Source organism: Natrix helvetica (genome assembly GCF_964273705.1).
Source record: "Natrix helvetica genome assembly, chromosome: Z".
Lineage (NCBI taxonomy): Eukaryota > Metazoa > Chordata > Lepidosauria > Squamata > Natricidae > Natrix > Natrix helvetica.
In genome coordinates this window covers 100,093,944-100,117,131 of record NC_138554.1, presented here as the reverse complement: position 1 = coordinate 100,117,131, position 23,188 = coordinate 100,093,944, and the positions used below count along the sequence as shown (strand labels likewise).

The 23,188-nt window shown below is 39.7% G+C and overlaps 1 protein-coding gene across 3 annotated transcripts in view; it reads right to left on the bottom strand.

Annotated features, from left to right (window-relative positions):
- OSBPL3 (oxysterol binding protein like 3) overlaps positions 1-22,632 on the bottom strand; it is a 111,889-nt gene extending 89,257 nt beyond the window's left edge. Inside the window, exon 1 of one of the 3 annotated variants that reach the window (XM_081932913.1) lies at positions 22,482-22,632. The gene's annotated coding sequence lies outside the window, so the exon portion shown is untranslated. Of the gene's footprint in view, positions 1-21,327; positions 21,515-22,481 lie in introns of those variants that run through there. The other 2 variants (XM_081932912.1, XM_081932914.1) reach the window with 2 other exon arrangements.
- Between the last annotated feature and the right edge of the window lie 556 nt (positions 22,633-23,188).

The following is a 23,188-nucleotide window of genomic DNA, read 5'->3' as shown; positions in this document are numbered from 1 at the left end:
CACATCTCATGCTAGATAACTGCATCTCTTTCTAGTGCCATCCAATAAATGATGAAAATAAGCTATAATCTAATATGTAAATATACTCTTCCTCAAATACCTTTGTAAATCAGTGAGTAATTAGTAAGTTTAATGAAGGACAAATGCAAATACAAATATATACACCCTAGGTATCTAGATGAAATCACTCGACTGTTCAAGTTTAATTATCAAGCTCCAGTAAATGTTACACAATCCTAATTATTTGCAACACGTTCCAATAACAATCTATACACGTAATTCATATCCTCATACCTCCAAGGAAGGTATTGGTTCAATTTCTTTGTTGACATCAAATAACATACTTTAACAAGGATTTGTGAAGGCTGGATTACATGTACCATGTTTCATTAACCAAATATCCATATATTGACTGCAAATTTCCCCCCCCTCAAAACACAAATATTAAGCTCCTGACGTAAATGAAGAGCATACTTTCCGGGAAAGAGAAGAAACAATATCAATCCCCTTTACTTCCACACCTTCAAAGTTATCAAACAAGTTCTACTGTGGTAGTTTCATAGAAACCATATGCTCTATATATTTTAGGATGTTCTAAATAAAGTGAAAGGAAATGCAGATAATCTGCTCTTCATGTCCTTACTCACTTGCAATATCAAAGGGAAGTTCAAAAACAAATAAACAAACATGGCTCAGAAGGGAGATTTTGTATGCGTCGGTCCTGTTGTACCATGGGCACTTCTATCAGCCTTTTAAGGTAGCCATCATGAAATCACTAGGAATCCTGGAAAGTACTGTTATGTGGTTATAATACTGTAACAGAATATTGAAAGTCCATCAAATTACCCTCTCTCTTTCACCTTATACCCAACAGAATCAAAACAGAGTTACTCCAAGTTTGTTTTTCATGCTTTCTAGTTTCACAAGATTCAAATATCCTTATTGTAATGGCTTGGCATTCTCTTCCTCCTTCCCTGAGTAAATCCAACATTTCTTCATTCCTTCATTTCAATAATCCTCCTGCCCACCTGGCTATTTTTATATTCATTTAATTTTAAAAGTAGGAAGTTGGCAAAGAGTTGACCTCAAGATATTAGTGAGTCCAACACAGGCATTCTTTAAAAATGGAAATAATAAGGCTTATAGACACACACAAAAAATTATATAAACCAGAGACTTTCTTGGGAGATTAAATGGGCGGAAGGAAACATTCTTGGTAGTTTCTCTTCTAGTAAATTAGTATTTACGCATCTTATGAATTAACAAGCCTGCCCCCTGGCATTTTGTAATGCACTCTCCAGCTCAAAAAGGTCACCTACTTATAGTATTAGGTAACTTTTTTCTAGGTAGTGGTCCAATGTGGATGTACTGCTTTGTTTTCTTAAGAAATACACTGGTTGACGTATTTATATACTCTGTATTTTCTGTCTCTGTTCTTGGAATTTCTAAATATCAAAAAAGTTCATAGGAATATAGTGTGCTGATTTATCTAGTGCATTATGTTTGAAGAGCTAACACAAATTGCCACTCAGTTGTTTGCTCTTCTGAATCTTTAATTTTTTTGTACTTAGCACTGGAGATCAGCTTGACATTCACAAGTCTGGTATAAATTTATTAAAAAGGAAGTTCAAAGGAGAAAGATCAATAAATGTGGTATATAGTTCAGACTAAGACAGTCACTGTTTGTTTAAAACCCTACCAGATGCTAGGAGGAGCAGAAGCAACCCTATTTGCGTCTTTGAGGTAGTCTAGGTTGCATTTAACCTTTCTGTAACATCCAGGAGATTACAGCCCAAAGTGGAGCAAGGTTAGGTTTTCATATAACCAATTGTGGTATATTTTTGGCAGGACTGAGCCTTTGGTTCACTATTCCTTATGAAACATTTCCATCTGGGGTCTTTTGTTATACATCTAAGCAATTGTCCCAAAATGCTCACAGGATCTATCTATTCTGTTTTGCTCAACCTCTACCTCTATGCTGAAGACATCCTTTATCCAACCTGAAGGAAGGAAATGATGGTTGTTTGACTATCATCTAGATAACAACCTGCACAGACCAATATGGTGTTAGGAATCAAGAAATGAATTTGAGAATTGTATTTCAGTCTGTTTGGAAATAAATTCCATTCTGTGTGAAAAAGTAAATTCAGAATCTGGAACACTCCCCAATACTCCAATATCATTAGAAATGTCTTAACCCAGTTATGTCTGTGTACCAGTTGCAACCATTTTCACTGATTTTCTTTATGTCTTCTTTCTTGTTTTTCTCTAAAATAGAATGAAATAAAAGTGCACATTTTGTAGCTGAAAAAGTACTGTTTACAATGAGGGAAATTTCACAATACTATAAAAAAAACTTCCCAGAATTGAGGAAAGTGATTTCTTAAGCCTAACTGAAATTTAGGTGAACTTTGTTGTCTAATTTTAGGTAACTTCTTTATATACATACATATATACAAATATAAATATAAACTTTATTTATATTTCATATTTTAAACAGTTCATCATCTTAAAGAGGGGTTCTAGGTGATGTATAACATAATCAATAAATTATGGTTATATAAAAATATAGAAAAATCAACATTAAAATTAAAAATTAGAAAACTTTAAAAATTTATAGAATGAAAATTAAACACAAAAAAGGGGAAAATCCTATGATCTATATTGATTTTATAAAAAGAAAAATACCAACCACTAAGTATTTTTTATATGAAAGTGCCAAAAATAGTATTGTAACAGTTTTTTCAGATTTTAGGCTATATTCTGATATAATCCTAAATTATACTGGTAGTTAAAGATATACAATATAATAGCAGAGTAGGAAGGGACCTTGGAGGTCTTCTAGTCCAAACCCCTGCCTAGGCAGGAAACCCTATACTGTTCCAGACAAATGGCTATCCAACATCTTCTTAAAGACTTCCAGTGTTGGAGCATTCACAACTTCTGGAGGCAAGCTGTTCCACTGATTAATTGTTCTACTGTCAGGAAATTTCTCCTCAGTTCTAAGTTGCTTCTCTCCTTGATTAGTTTCCACCCATTGTGTCTTGTTCTGCCCTCAGATGCCTTGGAGAATAGTTTGACTCCTTCTTTGTGGCAACCCATGAGATATTGGAACACTGCTATCATGTCTCCCCTAGACCTTCTTTTCATTAAATTAGACATACCCAGTTCCTGCAACTGTTCTCCATGTGTTTTAGTCTCCAGTCCCCTAAACATCTTTGTTGTTCTTCTCTGCACTCTTTCTAGAGTCTCCACATCTTTTCTACATCGTGGCAACCAAAACTGAATGCAGCATTCCAAGTGTGGCCTTACCAGGGCACAGTGACGTGCAGTCAGGTGAGGCAAGTGAGGCACAGCCTCACCGCTCTCATCATAAGAAAAAAAAATGTAAAAGGAAAAAGCTGAGCTAGTTCCTGCCTCACCGTGGATGACTCTGCTTAACTGTTAAAAAAAGCCTCTAAAAAGCGCCCTCTACTATGAAGCAGGAGAACTGCATGCCTCATCTAGTCTGACTTTAGGCGTTTTATGAGCAGAGTTAAGCAAGGGTGAAAAGCCTAAAAATTCCTGATGTAGGTGAGGCACGCAGTTCTCCTGCCTCATAGTAGAGGGCGCTTTTTTAGAGGCTTTTTTTAAACAGTTAAGCAGAGTCATCCACGGAAGGCAGGCAAGGAGCCATGCTGTAGCACACACACTTTCCCCCAGCCTCTTTCTTTTGGAAGGCTCAGATCGGCTCCCCTCCAGCTTCTCTGCCTCTCCTCTCACACCAGCCTGCCAGCAAGAGGTGAGTGGGTGGGCTTTATTGCGTTCCAGGCATTTCCCACCCAGACAACAGGCTGCATTTGTAATGGTGGAATTGTTTGGGGAAGGCAGCAGGGGAATGGGGGGAATAGCAGAGGAGCTGCTTTCAAGTCACTGGAAAAGATATCCAATTCAACTTTTGTGTGTGTTGTGTTTGTTTGAGAGTGAGTGAGAGAGGGAAGGGGGTAGGAGATAGTCCAATACAACTTCTGTGTGTGTGTGTGTGTGTTTGAGAGAGGGGGAGGAAGGGAGAGAGGGAGGAAGGAGGGGAAGGGAGAAGAAAAAGAAAATGAAAAAAGGAAACTTATTTCGCAAAGGAGAAAAAAAATGCTGTCGTTTTAAATAGGAACTGAGCATGCCTGGCTGTGGAATTCTGGGAGTTGAAGTCTACAAGTCTAAAAATATTTGAAACCCACCACTGTGTCAGTGCCTCACCAGCCATAAACCTCACCGCATGTCACTGCCAGGGCATTATAAAGTATTAACACTTCACGTGATCTTGATTCTATCCCTCTTTTTATGTAGCCTAGAACTGTGTTGGCTTTTTTGGCAGCTGCTGCACACTGCTGGTTCATATTTAAATGGTTGTCCATTAGGATTCCAAAATCCCTCTCACAGTTACTACTATTGAGCAAGGTACCACCTATACTGTACCTGTGCATTTCCTTTTTCTTGCCTAAATGTAGAGCCTTACTCTTTTCACCATTGAATTTCATTTTATTAGATACTGCCCAATGTTCAAGTTTGTCAAGATCCTTCTGTATCTTAAGCCTGTCTTCTGGAGTGTTGGCTATTCCTACCAGCTTGGTGTCATCTGCAAATTTGATGAATTCCCCATTTATTCCCTCATCCAAATCATTGATGAAGATGTTGAAGAGTACTGGGCCTAAAACAGAGCCTTGGGTTAATCCACCGCATACTTTCCTCCATGTAGATGCAGTTCCATTGAGAACTACACGTTGAGTGGGGTTGGTCAGCCAGTTACAAACCCATCTGGTGGTGATGCTGCCTAACCCACATTCTTCTACTTTATCTAGTAGTAGGTTATGGTTTACCTTATCAAATGCCTTACTGAAGTCCAAGTAAACTATGTCGATGGCATTCCTCTGGTCCACTAATTTTGTCAATTTGTCAAAGAATGCAATAAGATTAGTCTGGCATGATCTGTTTTTGACAACCCATGTTGGCTTTTGGCTATTCCTTTCTTTACTTCTAGGTGTTCGCTAATTTGTTGCTTGATTATCTTTTTCCAAAATCTTTCCTGGTATTGATGTCAGGCTGATAGGTCTATAGTTTCCTGGATCTATTTTTTCCCCTTTTTTGAAGATGGGAACCAGCCAGCTCTTTTCCAGTCCTCTGGCAGTTCCCCGGTGCTCCAGGATCTCTGAAAGATATAGTTCAGTAATTCTGAGATCTCATCTGCCAGTTCCTTCAGAACCCTGGGGTGTAATCCATCCGGTCCTGGTGATTTGAACTCATCTAGGGTAGACAGGTGCTCACCATTTTCTTCCCTATTTCAATTTGTGTTCCTAATCTGATTTTTGTGGTGCTATTTTTGATAGGTTGGACTGTTTATCCCTTTGTGTAAAGACAGATGCAAAAAATGAGTTAAATAGTTCTGCTTTCTCCCTGTTGCTTGTCACCTTCTTGCCACTTTCTCCCAGCAATGGGCCAATTATTTCCTTAACCCTTTTCTTGTTTTTAACATGTTGGAAGAAGCTTTTTTGTTATTTTTTACTTTTGTGGCAAGCTTTTCTTCATTGTAAGCATTAGTTTTCCTTACTTCATCTTTACAGGCTTGGGCTATTTGCTGATATTCTGCCTTAGTTATGTCGCCGTCTTCCCACTTTTTATACTTAACTTTTTTGTCTTTCAATTTGTCAGAGAGTTCTTTATGCAGCCATGCTGGTTTCTTTTGGGAGCTGTTATTTTTCTTCTTAATAATAATAATAATAATAATAAGTTTGAATTTATTAGCCGCTCCCTTTCCAAGTAGGACTCGGGGCGGCGTACAATGGGGCATATAAAACACAGAAAATATATAAAACACATAGGCGTACATACAGAACATACATACAGATACACAAACACGGACTCGGAGGAGGTAAACAATTTACATCATATAGACAGTTAAAAGACCCGCATTAAAATACCCCAATTGTAAAAACCCGATATAAAATTAAGATTTAACGTTTAAAATACAATTTAAAAACAGTTAGGAGGAATAAGAATAATTACGATTGAGCCAGGCCAGATAATTGAAAGAGGTGGGTCTTCAGCTGTACACGGAAGGAGCGGAGATCGGAAGTAATCCTGATGTCACGGGGGAGGTCATTCCACAGGGCTGGGCCCACCACAGAGAAGGCTCTGCTCCTGGGTGTCGCCCCCCGGCACTGTTTGGCGGACGGCACCCGGAGAAGTCCCTCTCTGTGTGAGCGAATTGGTCGTAGGGATGTGTGGGGCAGGATGCGATCCTGCATATAACTAGGCCCTGTGCCATGAAGCGCTTTAAAGATCATAATCAAAACCTTGAAACGCACTCGGTAGACCACAGGAAGCCAGTGCAGCTCGCGCAGGAGAGGTGTTACAGGGGAGTACCTAGTCCTCCCCATAATCACCCGCGCGGCCGCGTTCTGGACCAACTGTAGTCTCCGAGTGCATCTCAAGGGAAGCCCCATGTAGAGAGCATTGCAGTAATCCAGGCGAGACGTCACTAGCGCATGGGTGACTGTGCGTAGGGCATCCCGGTCCAATAAGGGGCGCAATTGGCGCATCAGGCGGACCTGATGGAACGCCCCCCTTGCCACGGCTGTTACATGGTTATCCATGGACAGCCGGGCATCCAGGAGGACGCCCAAATTGCGCACCTGTTCCATGGGGGCTAGTTGGACGCCCCCGATGGCCAGAGATGGAAACACCTGGTTGAACCGGGAGGCCGGAAGCCACAGCCACTCCGTCTTGGAAGGGTTGAGTTTTAGTCGGTTGCCATCCATCCAGACCCGTACGGCCTCCAGACACCGGGACATCATTTCGACGGCCTCATTGGGGTGGTTCGGGGTGGAAATGTATAGCTGAGTATCATCAGCATACAGATGATATCCCACCCCAAAACCACGGATGATCTCGCCCAGCGGTTTCATATATGTGTTGAACAGGAGAGGCGAGAGTACCGATCCCTGTGGCACTCCACATGTGAGTGGCCTCCGGGTCGAACTCTGCTCCCCTGTCAACACACGTTGCGTCCGATCAGAGAGGTAGGAGCCAAACCACCGTAAGACGGTGCCCCTGACTCCCAGCCCCTCTAGCCGGTGCAACAGGATACCATGGTCGATGGTATCGAACGCCGCCGAGAGATCTAATAGGACCAGGATAGAGGAACAACCCCTATCTCTGGCCCTCCAGAGATCATCAACCAATGCGACCAAGGCCGTCTCTGTGCTGTGCCCGGGTCGGAAGCCGGACTGGCGCGGGTCTAGATAATCATTTTCCTCCAGGTGACGTGGGAACTGCTGTGCTACCACACTCTCTACAACCTTCGCTAAAAAAGGAAGGTTGGAGACTGGACGATAATTGACTAGGTCCGTTGGGTCCAGGGAAGGCTTCTTGAGCAGGGGCCTCACCACCGCCTCTTTCAAGGCGGCCGGTAGAGAACCCTCACCCAGCGAGGCGTTCACCAGGCCCAGGAGCCAGTCGCGCGTAACCTCCCAGGATGCCAGTACAAGCCAGGAGGGACACGGGTCCAATAAACATGTGGTAGGTCGCAGACGTCCACGCAACCTGTCCAAATCCTCGATGGTAACCGAGTCGAACTCCTCCCAAAGCGGTCCCTCAAGACTCGCAACGGGCGTCTCTACTGGATCACTGAAAGGGGTCCATCCCATCCGGATTTGAGCGACTTTATCCTGTAGATAATTCCCAAACTCCTCTGCTCTGCCCTGTAATGGGGCTTCCCGTGGTCTCTCAAACAAGAGGGAACGGGTCACCCGAAACAGGGCAGCAGGGCGGTTATCTGCAGACGCAATAAGAGCGGCACAATGTTGACGTTTGGCCGCTCTTAATGCCACAAGGTACGTCTTCAAATATGCTCGTACCTGTGCTCGGTCAAATTCGGAACGGGAGGATCTCCAACGACTCTCTAGGCGTCTCTTGTGGCGTTTCATCACCCCTAGCTCCTCGGTAAACCAAGGTGCCAGGGTGGTTCGTCGCCGCAAGAGAGGCCGCAAAGGCGCCACCCGGTCTAGGGCCCCGGTAGTCGCACTATTCCATGCGTCTACCAGGTCCTCCACTCGGGGGCGGGTCAGGTCCACAGTAGGTGGCCCAAGTTCCGTCTGGAACCTATCCGGTTCCATCAGGCGCTTGGGGCGGAACCATCTAATACCTTCCAGTTCCGCCTCCTCGCGGCGGGGGGTGGCACCAGGGAAGTCCAGCCGGAGAAGTGAGTGATCCGACCATGACAGGGGAATAGTGTCTAGATCCCCTATTCCCAGATCACTCGTCCACTGGCCAGAGACAAAAACAAGGTCCAGGGTGTGGCCTCCCTCGTGAGTAGGGCCCTGAATTAACTGGGTCAGGTCCATGGCTGTCATGGAAGCCATGAACTCCCGAACCCCCTCAGACGCTTCTCCCATCGACGGCAGATTAAAATCCCCCATCACTAAAAGTTTGGGGGTCTCAACCGCCACCGATGAGATCAGCTCAAGGAGTTCGGGCAGGGCCGCTGAAGTATAGCGAGGAGCCAGGTATACTATCAGCAGGCCCAACTGCCTCCCTGGGCCCCATCTCACGACGAGGGACTCACACCCGGATGTCTGCGGCACAGTGAACTCTCTCGGCTCTAAGTCTTCCCGGATAATCACTGCTACCCCACCGCCCCTTCCCTGGGCCCGAGGCTGGTGAAATGCTCGATAACCTGGAGGGCACATTTCCACAAGGGGTAGACCTCCCTCGTGGCCCAACCAGGTCTCGGTTATTCCGGCGAGGTCCGGGTCCCCCTCCAAAATTAGATCGTGGATGAGGGGGGCCTTATTGACAACGGACCTCGCATTGCATAACAGCAGTCTCAGGCCTTGGGTCTGTAGATCCTGACCACCTAGTATGCAGGGGTTGGTACAAACGACCGGGAATGACCAAAAACCCCGGTCTCCCAACCGACTACGTGCTTCATTGGTATTGTGCTAGATTGAGATTTTGTAATCTCATTTTTCAATTCCCCAAGCTTCTTGAGTTGTTTCCCCTTGAGGATTCTCATCCATGGAATTTTTCCCAAGCTCTCTCTAAGTTTATTGAAATTAGTTCTCTTAAAGTCCAAGACTCTCGTTTGACTTTGTTCTACTACTCGTGTTTGGATAATGTTGAATTCCAATATTGCATGATCACTTGCCCCCAGGGTTCCTATGGCTTCAACACCTTCTATCATTTCCTCTCTGTTAGTGAGAATTAAGTCTAATATGGTCGATCCCCTTGTTCCCTTCTCTACTTTTTGGGAAACAAAGTTGTCTGCTAGGTTCGTTAGGAACCTGTTGGATCTTCCACTTGGTGCAGAGTTTGTTTCCCAGTTGATGTCATGGTAGTTAAAATCCCCCATTACTATTGTGGTGTGTTTCCTACATATCTTAGTTAGCTGACTAGCAAAAAGTTCATCTACTTCCTCTGCTTGGTTGGGTGGTCTGTAGTATAGACCTATGGCAATGTCATTCCACCCCCCCCCCAACCTTTAATATTGACCCAAATGCATTCAAGATAGTTCTCATCATTGTTGTGCTCTATTTCTGTACAGAGGTAGTTATTTCTTATATATAGTGCAACTCCACCTCCTCTTTTATTTGGTCTATTTCTTTTAAATAATTAAAATCCTTCTAGCTGTATGTTCCATTGTGGGTTTCATCCCACCAAGTTTCTCTAATGGCACAGACACAGGGTCTGTGACACAGGGTCAATAAAAATGCACTCAAATGTCTATTCACCAATGCACAGAGTATGAGGAATAAACAGGGTGAATTAGAAATTCAAGTATATGAGGGCAGATACAATATCGTATCATTTACTTGAATTTCTAATTCACCCTGTTTATTCCTCATACTCTGTGCATTGGTGAATAATATTTGAGTCCATTTTGATTGACCCTGTGTTTACTGTTTACATAACCTGTTTTATCCCTGACTGCCCCTATTTTCTTTCAACTTGTATGATTCATGCACATGTTATGCCACTCACTATTAAATGCTTGGTTTTGCTTGACAGCAGGAGTTATCATCTTACCCGCACAAACATCTATGCTACATGCACTGATAACCCTATGACTTTTAGATTTTAGTCGCATGCAGGCGTGCCGCACCCATAATGCAATGTGCGACACTCCCCAGTGCGCATGCGCGCACTACAGGCACGCCCCCCATTTTTGCATGCTTTTTTCGCCCTCCTGAGGCTCCAGAGGCTTTATAGGAGCATGGGGAGGGCAAAAACAGCCTCCCCTGCCCCCCCCGGAAGCCCTCTGGAGGCTTTAGGGACCTTCAGGAGGCTTCCCTGAAGCCTCCGAAGCTGTCAAAACAACCCTCCGAGCAAACCAGAAGTCACTTCCGGTTTGCTCGGAGGGTCGTTTTAAGTGCTCTGAAGGCTTCAGGGACCTTCAAGAGGCTCCCCTGAAGCCTCTGGAGCAGTCAAAATGACCCTCCAATCAAACAGGAAGTCCGTTCCCGAACTTCCGGTTTGCCCATAGGGCCTTTTTTTTGCGCTTTGGGGGCTTCAGAGAAGCTCATGAAGCCTCCGTAGGGTCTCCGGGTGTCAGGGGGCTCTTTCCGCCCTCCCCAGGCTCCTATAAAGCCTCAGGAGCCTGGAGAGGGTGAAAAATGGCTTTAAAAAAGGATGAACTCAGTTGGCCAGCATGCGCATGCGTGCCCTGAGAAATGGCTCCGTGTGCCACCTGTGGCACATGTGCCATAGGTTTGCCATCACTGTCCTAGACAAACATCAAGATTTCACACTTTTCTAAATTTAATTCTGCCAGTTATTTCTTCTGTTCTCCAATTTAAATTAATTTTAAGTTTTTTATAGGCAGTCTCTTTTAAAATGGTAAAAATGCCTCACCAGCTGGAAACACTTTCTCTTTCCATATCCTTCCGTTTTGGAGCCGCCCGACTTCATCAGCCTAATGGCTGGATTTTTTGTCGCCAGTTTGAAGAACTTCTCTTGGATAGATCAGGGACTTTGCAATGTCCCTGAAATCAGTAAGACGTATTCTTCCTGTTCACCATCCCTGCGGGACGGTTTAGGTCCGTTTGGATCAGCCAGCTGCAAAAGTATTGACGGTGATCTCAAGAGCTTTGAGATTGCACATCGTCTCATCATGACATTGGCTCCTCCTCCAAGGAGGACAGTGGACAGTGGGTTAGCTTACTTTTTAAATGCTATCTTCATGGATGGAATTTATGCAAGCCTTTTAAAACGAATGGCTTAAGTTTTCTTCTTCTATTTTTTTTCTTTTATTATTCTTTGTAACCTATGAACTAAAATTCTCCTCTTTCATTACTGTGGGTGTTCTTCTAACTCATTCAAGAATCGGACTTTTTTAAAAACTTGAAATACAAAAAAGATACAAAAAGAAACAAAGAAAATTGCAACAATAACACTGCTACTCGGAGGCTGGAGGTTTGTGTACTGGAAACAAATACTCCCAACTTTTCTCACTGATTATCCTGGCTTGGAATTCCAAGGTGTCACTGCTTATTTATAGAGAGAGTGATAAGAAGAAAAGCATACAGATGTCCCTTTGAAGTAAATCTTTAACTAGAGAAAGGTGAAAATAAAACATTATTGTTAATCTATGCTTAATCTTGTTAAAACCTTCCAAGATAGAGCAGCAGTGCTTGTTAGCTGGAGATAATGGCACAATTTCAACAGCAGAAAGAAATTTTAAGTCTGCAAAAGATATTCTCAGAAATACAGAAATTATCAAACACATATGAGAGGATAGAGAAGAAGTTGGAAGACTTAGAGCATTTAGCAGCAAAATATGATGAAGAAGTTGGAGATGTTTATCAGGTGGAAAAAGTGGTGGTTAAAATTCTAAAAATCGAAGAGGAAAATGAATATAAAGAAATTAAAATTGCTGATATTTATGGTGATTGGTTTGTCTCTGAAAATGGAAAAAGTGGGATACTGAAAGAGGAATTAAATGGAGGAGAAATCTACCCCAGATGGCAAGATACAGAAGAAGAAAAAACAAAATAATTTATGGATTTAAAGACAGAAATTTTATTACCAATATCATTGATAACACTACCAACAATCAAAGATAAACTGATTAAGGAAACAGAAGAAATGCATCGAAATTACATGAGAGATTTTATAAGCAAGGAGTTGCTAAGAGGAGTCCATACAAAGTTGATTAAGGAGATGATTAAAGGACTGACACCACAAATGGCAGAAGATATGAGACTGTTTTGCTACTGGAAAGATACAGGTTGATAGATGGAAGAGTATAATTTAAAACTAGTTAAACTTAGTGAATTTAGTGACAATAGATATAGTTAAATAAATAATTGATAATGATAATAATGTATACAATGTGTAGTGTTATAGTAAGTAATAATTGACTATGACTATTGAATGGTATCCATGAAAGGAAGATTAGAAATCCTTTTGGATTATATATAAAAGTTAATAAAAAAAGAACTATTAGATACAGTTAAGTCTTGATAATTAGGGGGAAAATGTTATGATGCAGGCCATAGTTAAATAAAGGAGGGATAATGATAACAAAGTATATACAGGTATGGGTACAACATAAGGAAACTGGATGTAAATTGTAAACAGTGATTTGGAAAGGAGGATTAGAAAACTTTGTTATTAAACATTATGGATGTTTAGCTAGAATAGGACATAAGGATTCAGTGTTATTGGAGGATTTTAGAAATAGTAAATGAAATGCCAGTATGTGGTTATGTATTAAATCTTGGTATATTTTATGATGGACGTTTAAACAATTATAGTCAAATTGAAAATGGAGATATGATGATGATAACATGTATAAATATCTGAGTTAAAATACTTGAGTTAATATGAATTATGTTTGTTGACTGTGGAAGAGATGCACATAGGCCTTTTTGTAATCAACTGATACACTTTCTACAGTATGTAAAGAAGGATGTGTTGTGTTTGTTTTGAAAATAAAAAATAAAAAAAATATTTAAAAAAAGATTTCACACTTTTCTCCTCTTTTTTCTTGTCCAGATTGGAGGGAGGGAGGGAGGAAAGAAAGGAGGAAGACCATACTCTCTTTAAGTAACATGAATTATCAAAAGCTGTCAATTTTCAACTAACTTTTAGAATTATTGTACCTATCTGTAATCTGAATTATGAATTGTCTTTAACTGTGTTATAGTTAATAGATCTTAATAAACTATGCTTGAAAGTTGATTTTCCTTATTAAATCATAGTTAAGTCCAGTGACGTGCGGTGAGGTTTATGGCTGGTGAGGCACTGACACAGTGGTGGGTTTCAAATATTTTTAGACTTGTGGACTTCAACTCCCAGAATTCCACAGCCAGGCATGCTCAGTTCCGATTTAAAACGACAGCATTTTTTTTTCTCCTTTGCGAAATAAGTTTCCTTTTTTCATTTTCTTTTTCTTCTCCCTTCCCCTCCTTCCTCCCTCTCTCCCTTCCTCCCCCTCTCTCAAACACACACACATACACACACAGAAGTTGGATTGGACTATCTCCTAACCCCTTCCCTCTCTCACTCACTCTCAAACAAACACAACACACACAAAAGTTTAATTGGATATCTTTTCCAGTGACTTGAAAGCAGCTCCTCTGCTATTCCCCCCATTCCCCTGCTGCCTTCCCCAAACAATTCCACCATTACAAATGCAGCCTGTTGTCTGGGTGGGAAATGCCTGGAACGCAATAAAGCCCACCCACTCACCTCTTGCTGGCAGGCTGGTGTGAGAGGAGAGGCAGAGAAGCTGGAGGGGAGCCGATCTGAGCCTTCCAAAAGAAAGAGGCTGGGGGAAAGTGTGTGTGCTACAGCATGGCTCTTTGCCTGGCTTCCGTGGATGACTCTGCTTAACTGTTTTAAAAAAGCCTCTAAAAAAGTGCCCTCTACTATGAGGCAGGAGAACTGCGTGCCTCACCTACGTCAGGAATTTTTAGGCTTTTCACCCTTGCTTAACTCTGCTCATAAAACGCCTAAAGTCAGACTAGATGAGGCATGCAGTTCTCCTGCCTCATAGTAGAGGGCGCTTTTTAGAAGCTTTTTTTAACAGTTAAGCAGAGTCATCCATGGTGAGGCAGCAACTAGCTCAGCTTTTTCCTTTTACATTTTTTTTCTTATCATGATGAGAGCGGTGAGGCTGTGCCTCACTTGCCTCACCTGACTGCACGTCACTGGTTAAATCATAATTTCATGACAAGGTATGGAGAATGCAAATGTTGCTTCATATTATCTTTTATAGTTATGATATAGATTATACCCAAAAGAAAATTTGAAAAATGAGATTTGAATAGAGTTTCCCCATTCTCAATATTTAAAATTCTGAAAATTTATTTTAAGCCCGATACTAAGAATTAGTACTATTATGATATTTACAAAACAGCAGATTTTTTTTAAAAATGGCTATGCATTTCATATAATGTTTCAGCAATAAAAGTCCCATCCAGAACCTTATCATTTATATTTATAGAGGGGCGAGGGAATGGTTTTGAGCAATAGGAGGAATTGCTAGAGAATTGTTGGATAAAAGATATGTGGTTCTGGATCACGAATGTAATCTGAGTAAATGTACTCAGGGAACACCATCACTAGTTCTCATGAAGATAAAGGAAGGAAAGGGGAAAGTCAGAAAGTGTATTTATTAATTTATTAATAATTATTTGCTTCAACCCACAAGTATGATCAATAGAATATTGTAATATCAGAAACTAGAGAGGCATGTTAACAACAATAACAAAATGCCACTTTTTTTCCCCTTAGAAACTGTTTGTTAAAATAAGATGCCTTATAGACTTGCAAGGAAGAACCAACACAGCTAAAAGTACATGCTGGACAAGCTCTTTCATTTGCTTAGCAGAGCAGCAACTCTCAAAAAGAAGTGATGAAAAATGGAGAAACAAAGATAAAAGTTCCAGCAACAGATTTTCTAGTAGTTCCCTGCACCTAAAACACCACAAACCCTTTGGATGTCATAATTCCGAGTAATGAACTTGAGGAAATCAGGATCACGCAGTTTATTAGGCATGCTTCAGATTGTGGCAATAAGCCTGCAGTCTTATCTTGATTTTCAGTATTTCATTCCAAAACTACACATTTAGTTATTTGTATCCCTACACTATTTCATACGATCAAAAGATTCATCCACTATTAACAAAGTGGCCTCAAATTAATAGTGCATATTTAAGTTTTATGTGTCCTATAAAATAACTTATACTACTTTTCAATGTCAAGTAGATCAGAAACTCAGTGCTTTGTTCCATCTGCTTATGAAAGAGGGTTGGCTTAACTTCAACTCATATAGTAGTAGTCCTGCAAATCTGGGCTGTAATCCACAATCCATTTACTCCAGATCATTTTAATTAAAATCACAGGAACTGCACTTGGGTCAAGTAGTATAAATGACTTTTTGGGTATCTGTCATTTCAAGATAAAGTGTATTTATGACATGTAACATTTCTGGTCTAATTGAGTTTCCCATTCATTTGTTGGTTTATAGTTGCTTTTAAAAGGATATAGCCAGAAATTAAGAACAGCATAAATTATATACACACTGTTAATAGCAACTTTTAAAGATATAACCAGAAGTGAAGTAGGACACCATAAATTATATACTGTTACTTGTCTACATCAACTAAATCACTGCCACATTTAAAAGTTTTTCCAAACCAGGAATTTGCTTGGAAAACTAGACAGAAATATCAAAGAACTAAACACACAAGCATCTTAATGGAGAGCAAAATAACACCTTAAATGTAAAATCTGTACATTATAAAGAGGCTGCCTTCAGTCACATGGGAGCCACTTATAAAGTGCATTCCCATACAGGCAAACATATGGGAGTGCATCATGGAAAAGTATCTCTGGCACAGGTAAGAGCTGCAGCTGAAGGGCACCTGAAAAACTACAGTCATTTGCAATCAAGCATTGAAAAAATAAACCTGGAAGATAATTCTAGCTGTTTTTTCCCAACTACACAAAAAGATCTATACATCTAACATGATAAAATGATGTAATGATGAACATTATATTGGACTGGCAGCTGTTTTGATTTGGATGATGAGATATTATTTTAAAGTAAGTTCATCAGTAAAGTTCATTATTGGTTATATATAAAAAGTAAGTAGAATCACCATTCATTTTTATTGTTTAGAGAATAATTCAAAAATGGCAACAAATTACCATAAATTGTATGTTATAATCAAGCATATCATACCCGAGCATACATTCATTGTATCCCATGTCTATTCTCCCTTTTATTGAGTTCAACTCACAAATCTGCTGATTAAATTCAATAGAACTACTTTTATGACACAACATTCACAGGGGGCCAAGGATGGCATGTTGCTGAATGAATCACTGGCTGTTTGCATTTCCAATTCAGGGTGTTTATTATGTTGAGGGCCCCAACACAGAGAAGGAGTGAGAAATTGTGGCTTGTTGACGCTTTATTAAGAGCAGCCCTCACTCTTTGGAACATATGGATTTCAGAGACACATAAAACTTCTTTGTCTTTAAGAGAGCTTTGGAAGTATGTTTATTTCATAGAAATGGCTGTCTTTGTTGTTACTACAACTGAACACTGTCTCAAATAATAAATGTAGATAGTATGAAAACAAATATATTGATATACATTGACAAACTGAAAATGATGCAAATTATATACTTGTATCAGATGTTGTAATGCCAGTATTAAGCTGGTTTAAATGATGTTGCAATGCACACATTGTCATTTTGATGTCACTGAGATTTGTTATGGATACTGTTGTGATGACTGACCTCCATGAGGAAGGATGGGTTATAAATGCTAGAAGTAACATTGCCTCAATTTCCCATACAGCTGGAATTTGAAGGCAGGATGACTATATAACAAACTGTCATTCAGTATGGAGGCTGTTAATAAAGTCTTCTTCCACGGCATAGCTTTGTAGAGCTATTGCACTGCAACATAATCCCAGCAAGCACATTTCTGCAGGGCATAGGATCAAGGAAGGCTGTGTTATATGTTATGAAATCTGCTTTTAAGTTGATAGAAAAACTATCAATATTACAATCCTCTCTCCCTCTACAGCTTGGGATGTTAAGCTATTGGGAAAAAATTACATGATTGGAATACTGTAATAATTTCATCTAAGTCAGGCAAACAAATTTAGGAAGTACACATTACTGATGCATACATTTAATGTTTTGACATGCAGGCTCACAGCTTTATTGAGATACTATTTTTTTAACAGACAAATCCTGTCTTACAAATAGTACTATAATTTGCAAATGTTTTGTCAGTCTCTTAAAAAATTATATGTAAGTCAGTGGTTTTTTTAAAAAAAAATCAGTTTCATTTCAGGCATCTATATTTCCTGTGCAAGCAGTTAATATGTGGGTTTACCACAGTTGCAACTGTTTTTCTTGCCCTTCCCTTAGATTATTTTATTCTCAGTGCAATGTTTTCATTGAGCAATTTTTCCCTTACAACATAGGCAATAATGCTACACAAACCTATGAAACATAATCTGGCATTGTGAAAGCATCAGATAATCATTAAAGTTCAGACACAAAAATATAACAAGTACAAACTAGACATAGTTCAGCTCAAACAATATAATCCTGTTGTGCATGTATCCTACAATACCAACCATACCAATAGGAAGAGTAGACACTGCATTCCTCAGCAGCTGGTTCCAATAGTCAAGAAATGGAAGCAAATTCTGTTATACTTTTATGACAGGAAGAAGGAGAAATATTTGTGATCTGTTTTGATAGTAAGCAAATTCCCTGCTTTTCAATACAAGAATTTTGGTGTGCCAGATGTGACAACCGTATTAGTTTCTATAGATCATTCATGTCTTAGGCTAGGTTTGCAAATCATTGTAGTCTATTTCTGAGGATTGTAAAGACTATTAGAAGAGGTGAGCATTCATTAGCTTGCTACAGTCCGCAATCTAAACATATCTGAAAGGCAGCAGATTGAGGAAGAATGGGTTTTAAAGGAAATTACAGGACACCCACAAACCTTTTTAAAAGAATACAACTGTGATGGGCAACGGCCACAACATAATAAGTCTAAAATGCAAGCCATATGAACTACACAATGTTTAGATTTCCTTCTCCCACAACTCAATGTGTAAATATATTGGGAGGGAGGGGGGTTGTTACATAGATTTTTGATCAAAATAAATGAGGCCTTGGAGGCCTTGTTGAACAATATAACAGGGAGAAATTAAGTTGGATAATATGGTAATTAAATTACTTGAAGTACAACTAGAAAGAAACTCAAGATCACCACAGGTTTTATACTTCATTTATTCATCCCTTTGGCAGTAAACATCCAATGTATAAACTCTTCTGAAACAGAGCAATTAGAATCATTGTTTTGGGAATCTGCAGCTATCAATGGAAGTTAAAAGGTAAGTATTTTCTCCTACAATTTTCATACTCAAGAAAAGCACATAACACAATATTGCAATAATCTTAAACATATGCTAATAATCCAAAAACAAGTAAACTTTGTTGCCTGGAATTTGTCATTTGAGCCAAGGATATATGAAAACTGCAGCACAATGAGTTCATTGTTCTACTTCCCTATAAGAATTAGCAGAAACTTTTCATAGTTTTTACATATTTGATTTTCTACCTGAAAATGCTGGGCTCTTTAACATTCAAAACAAAAGTTTTAACATTCCTTGTTCCTTTTTTCATTTCCATTAAAGTTACTGTTATAGTTACATTTAACACTACTGCAAGTTCTGAACTACGTTGTGCAAAGCAGGCACCCAATACCAGTCAGCTTGAAAGATTTCAAGCAGGGATGCCAGAATTTAAGAGTGACTAGGAAATTATTCTATACTGCTTTGTAAACAATATCCAAATAACTGAATTTAATTACTTCTTAATCCTCCTCATAATATAGTATCCCACAAGGAGAAGGAAATAATGCATCAAATCCCCAAAGTATCTAATCCAGCAGCACTTTCTGCAAGTAGGAAAAATACAATTATTCTTAAAACCTCTGAAGTTAGAGTCAATAGCTAGCTGGTTGCCCATTGTTATTTCCATGGTACACAGTCAGAGGCCAAAATCAGAAGTTGTTCCCTGCTGAATTCTTCCAAGGAAAGTCACCTTTCCACAAGCATCCCCCCTGCCAATATATCCAGCAATATAAGATTAATTCTTAGAAACACAGGATTAATAAAGCAATTAATCTAATATCAACTGGATTTTAACAGAGAGAAATATTTATGTTACAATCTTCTGGAAGCATTCAAAATGATTGAAAATCTATATGAAGTAGCGGATGAAACAAGATAATGTCAGAAACTGTATCTTTAATAATGTTAGTATGAGTTGTATGGATAATGTTCAAAATCTAAATCTCTTGAAAACTGCAAATGCAAAAACGCTGGCCATGTTTATTGAAACTTGTTTCAATTCTAAATAAAAGCTAATATTATAAGCAAATCAGGGAAACAACACATCCATATATTTGCATCTTGTTGCAAATATATAATTTTAAGTCAAAATTATTTTTTTAACCTAGCCTGTGAGTGCTTAAAGGAGCATGATGATGATACCTCTGAGGAACCGAACATTTAAAGAAGAGTTCTGAAAGAAAAGGGGTGTATTAAGCCTAAGGAAACACATTCTTTCTTCTTATTTACAATCTTGATCCCCAAAACACTACACTAAAATTTTGGTGAGAGAGATATTGTGATGGATTAATGACTAGCCTCACACTTATTAAAAAACTCATCTATGTTTGTTATACAGAACCACAATAAACTGAATAAAAGTTTAGACTCAATCAGAATGGCAATTTTAAATTGTGCTTGAAAATATCTTATTCTGAATTTGTGGAGTAATATAAGAGGCATAAAATTTCTCAGTGTAAGGGCCAACATGAAATATATTCCCCTTCATGTAATTCTCCTTACCCCAGCCCACTATTTGCATTAAAATTTCAATTAAAATTGCCTCTGTTAAGTTACAGATGCACTGATCGGTTAGTTGGATGCTTTAAAACTCACTTTTCAGAAGTTCTGAGACTTAGACCTCCTGAAATTCCAACGAATTTCCAGGTCTTCTGATATCAACTATTTCCCACATTCTTCCTAATTGTAAAAAAGTCTTTGTAAAGAAAAAGTTCTTTTTTCCATTTTAGTTATGTTTTTGTTGTAACATGATGGTTTGATGCAAACTGGCCTAAGAAAATGGGGAACCTAAAAATAAATTAGCTTATATCTTTTTTTGATGGATCGGTTGTAAAACAAGAAACTATACATGAATATTGACTTCATAGCACTCTTTGGCAGGTAAAAAACACAGATTGCTTTTGGTGCATGTGAGCCATTTCATAGATTTTTGATGATACATATACAGTTCACAAGTGGCTTTGTCAGTATGGGGCATTCATGCCTCATATAAAATTTTGCCTAGCCTTTTTGCAGTCAAGAAATAAGAAACCACTGAGATAAACACAAGTGCCCATCAATGATGTATTTTGGGAATACATTATTGAATTTGAGATATAAGATGGGCTTTGTTTCCAAGAAATACGCTCATTTTTTTCTGGAAAGGGTAATGTATTTATGGTAGTTTAAAAACAAAGCACACAACACTTAATACTACAAACACTTTTAAAATTACTGCTTGAAGGATGGACCTCTGGATGGCTAGATCAGCCCTGAAACAGCTGTCTTATTAACTGCTATCCTGGTTGACAATCCATGTCTTCATGGCTATTAGGATGAATGGGGTGATTTTCAGCAGAGGTTCTTAAACACTCTTAAACATTAATTTACTTAGGCAGTTTTCTCCTACAGCAGCTTAATGTTTTCCAGAGATATTACAGCTTCTATTAGCCCCTGCCCAGACGTTTCATAATCTGCAATATGACTTCCCTAAACATGTAATAAATCATGTTATATCAGAAGAAAAAGCACCAATTTATTGGCTCTAACCTCACCATTTAGACCAGTAATCTTCCGCTCAGAAGGAAAAAGTCTTCAAAACCTGATTAAATCATGGAAGTAATCTACTTTTTGCATTTAGAGGTACAGTACCCTGTTATCAATCTAAAGGAATTCACTTTAGTTTCTGGCCTTGTTTATATCTATATATATATAGAATTATCTGTGCATGAGCAAAACTATTTATAAAACTACTTTTACAAAACAAAATGAATAGAGGGAAGCATAAAAAACTGAACAGGAAAGAAACATTAAAGTTGTACAAAATGCAGACCGCTAAAAGTTTTTTCCTGCCCCTTATAACATTCAAAAATAAAATCTACCTGGAATAACAAGCTTTCCTGAAATTTGTTCTTACCTGAGATCTGGCAGCAACTTGAAACATAGGTTAGACAAGTATAAGCTTTCTCAAAGCTGTTGTATCTTTAGCGCGGAAAGAGTAACACCCAAGAGGCTTTTCACCTCCTCTGAGTAAGCTGCCAAAGCTAAAAAGCAAAGAACAGGGCGGACGGGAGCGAGAAACGGAAATATATTCACTTTAAGCAACGCTACCTGTGGAAATAGGGTGGAGCTTCTTGAGCTCGTCCCATTTCGGTTCCAAGGGGGTCTTTCAGAAGGGGCAGAGAATCGTTTCCATTGATTGACAGTTGTTTTGACCAAATGAAATCGTTAGAGCGAATAGCATTTGCATGCGCTTTCCTGGGCGGCGGGGTGTTTCCATGATGTCAGTAAGCTGCGTTTCTAGGACAGGTGGCAAGGGGCGATATGATGCGGGCGGGCAGATACCCACTGGGAACAAACCAAAGAACCTGTCAACCTGCCGGCGGGATAAGACTTCTGTGTGCAAGGATGATTTACTCTAACTGTGCCGCCTTTTCCAAAGTTAAGAAGAAAAGATGCTTAGCCTGAAACGTAGGTGGGTTTAAATTTAAGTCCAAAGAGACCCAGATATTTTAAATATAGAAAAGGTTGCGCTTTGTGCAAACTCAAATTTTTAGTTCAATGAACTAATCCCTTCACCTCTTCTTAATCATATGATCTAATTATGAATTACTTTCCATAATTTCTTGGGCTTTACACCACAAACACATGCAAACTCGTTCTTTTAATGTAAAAAAAAAAAAACCGGTCAGGTTTTAAGAAACACGACTTTTCAGAATTCCTCACGTTCGCCCGGGGTCCTTCCCGAACGGCATCCAAGGTATTTATTACAAGGAAGGAATACCAGCACCACTAAACATCAATCGTCCCCGGGCAAGAGGCAATGTTTAAAAAATGAACGCGTTACAGTGGAAGAATATTTGCAACGGAGAAGAACTTAAAAGGTTCGTACCCAAGCTGGAGGAAAAACCAATCCCTTCCTTCGCTTCCTTACCCCACCAAGGAAACTGTATTATGTGACGATTCAAGCATGGCTAAGTAGACCAAAATAGCATTTCGCTACCTTAAAACCATTTCGCAGGCGAACCGAGGGAAAGAAGAGAAATGCAAGAAAGATTTCAGGAGATGTACCTTATTTTTTTAATTAAGAAGCAGGAAACAGCCCCAGACATGCTCGGATCGCTTCGGGCTCATTTCAAAGTTCTGAATACTTGCTTCGGTCTTCCCGTCTCTGTCTTTGGATTCTCAATGCAGTAACAAAAGGAAGGTTCCGCCAGCGCCGCCCAGATTCTGCTAAGGCTGCGGTTGCTATTGGCTGTTCTCAAAGAGGCGGGGTTTCGTCTTGCTTTTTTCCAGTAATCGCATCCATTATTTGGCACGCCATTCGACTTCTCTTGGCTAGCGAAACGAGATCTGAGTAGTCAGAATTCCTCTGGCAATTATTTACTCCTCCGCAGAAGTATGGAGCGTAATGCATGGTCTTTGGCCATTAATTTTTTTTTTATTTTGATTACCGGCGTTTTTTCCAACCCACAGAAAACAGAATGCTTATGGAAATTTTTAGAGTTAGCACATATAATTCAAGGTAGCAAACATACTTCATATTCCTCCCACCTATTTCGCACAACAACCCTGTAAGGTAGGTTGGCTGAGCAACAGGGACCGGCCCAAAATCACTTGGTTAGCTTTAATGCCTAAGGGATGTAGAGATGTCCTCGGAGTTTCAGACATGTGTGATGTGTATATAAAAAAGGGATGGGATTTTTTAAAAATGCCTTTGTTCCCAGTCACTGTCTTCCTACATTCACCCCAGACAGGTGTATAATGAAACAAGTTTT